Raw genomic sequence first — 1,671 nt, 5'->3', positions numbered from 1 at the left:
GCCGGCAGGAAGGACACACGACAAAGTCTGGCAGTGGACAACCTTTTCTTTTATTTTCTCTCCGTACAGCCTGCCCTGGGATCGCTCCCAGCCGAAGCCTCCTCTGGTCCGCTCCCCGCGGCTCCTTCCGTGCTTCACTCCGAAGCCTCTACCGGTCCGCTCTCCGCGGCTCCTTCCGGGCTTCGCTCCGAAGCCTCTACCGGTCCGCTCTCCGCGGCTCCTTCCGGGCTTCTTCTTCCCCCCAGGGGTGGCACCAGTATATATACGGATACAGTGTCCAATCATATCAAAGTAAGCAAGGCAAGCTGATTGGCTAACATATTATTGAGCGGGTTGTTTACGCGGTAAGCAGGAAACTAACGTGCTCGATGGGAGGGGTAATCTAACTCAGGCTTTACTCTTTACCACAGGCCGCATGATCGCTATATGCGGCGGCTCGGCAATGTGGTGGCTCCTAACATCTCCCCCTTTTTTATTTTAAATAAGTCTATGCATCGCAGCCCGTCCTGAATTGAGTATAGAGGCCTGTGCCCTGATAGGAGGCCCACCAAGGGCTCTCGGCGTCGGCCCGGGTCGGCCGTCCCCGAGTCTGCCGAGGCCCCGAGGCCCTCGTCCTTTTTCCAGGGCCAGGAAGGAACCGGACGGAACCTGGATGCACACAGGCATACACTCATGTCGCTCCTCATGATCCCCCCGGGGCGACATTTGGTTTGGGCGGAACCTAGTAATTCAGCGGCTTTCGTGCGGTATGGGGTAGGGCCTGTCTTAGGTTGAGTCATGCTGGGGAGGCATGCTCTTACCCGTCATTGACTCATCTACCCTGCTATATCATAATTTTTTAGAGGAGGAGTGTGGGAAGCTCACCGTCCCTAGACTCGGTCGTAGGCTAGGCGAGCGAGCCATGTATATGCCTGAGGATCTTCTTGTCCATTTTGGGCTACTGCTATTTCTATTCATCTTGTTGGTTGGTCTGTGATGGATCTCCGGTAGGGCAGGTCTGATCTTTAGTCGAGGGCTTTGTCGCCCGTGTCAGTCTCTCTGGTACCCACAGTGGTTCTCGTCCCGATTCCTGCAGAAAAACACAAACCGCGCCTCGGTTCCAGCTGATTACCGGATCCGGGCCCATCCATTGTCATGCCATAGATAACCGCGCCTTTGGAGGCAGGCCTTGGCTTACTCCCCCTTTTTATTTTTTATTTTTTATTTTTTTAATTTTTGGTCTTTTTCGTTTTTTTTTTTTTTTTTTTTTAATCGGTACCAGGGATCGAACTCGCGATTGCCTGCTTACAAGGCAGGCGCTTATGCCGCTAAGCTAAATCCCCAGCCCCCGTTTCCTCAACCGGCGTTTTTCTCAGCCTGCTCGGCAGAGTAGCCGCCCATGAAAATACCGTCCGCCCCGCGGCGCAACGTCATAGGACGGTGGTCGCGACAGAGTGGAACGGGGCGTCACTTCCTGTGCCCACTGAGAGAAGGGAGGGTTCCCTGTAGCGGCCTCTCGGCGGGGAGCCGCTTCTGGAGAAGAGTTCCAGGGCGGAGCGGATGGCTCTCTATCTCCTCCCCGCCAGAGGGCTCTCGGGGGCCCTTTTTCCTCTCTCTGCTTTTTTCGAGCAACGCACGCACACAATTCGTGGCGCAACTCGGCATAGGAGTCAAGGCACGCATGTATCATTT

The sequence above is a fragment of the Cavia porcellus genome, unplaced genomic scaffold (genome assembly GCF_034190915.1).
Source record: "Cavia porcellus strain 051 isolate PalLab524CR breed Dunkin Hartley unplaced genomic scaffold, mCavPor4.1 scaffold_2, whole genome shotgun sequence".
Classification (NCBI taxonomy): Eukaryota; Metazoa; Chordata; class Mammalia; order Rodentia; family Caviidae; genus Cavia; species Cavia porcellus.
The sequence above is the reverse complement of the archived record's forward strand: the minus strand, read 5'-3'. Positions refer to the sequence as shown.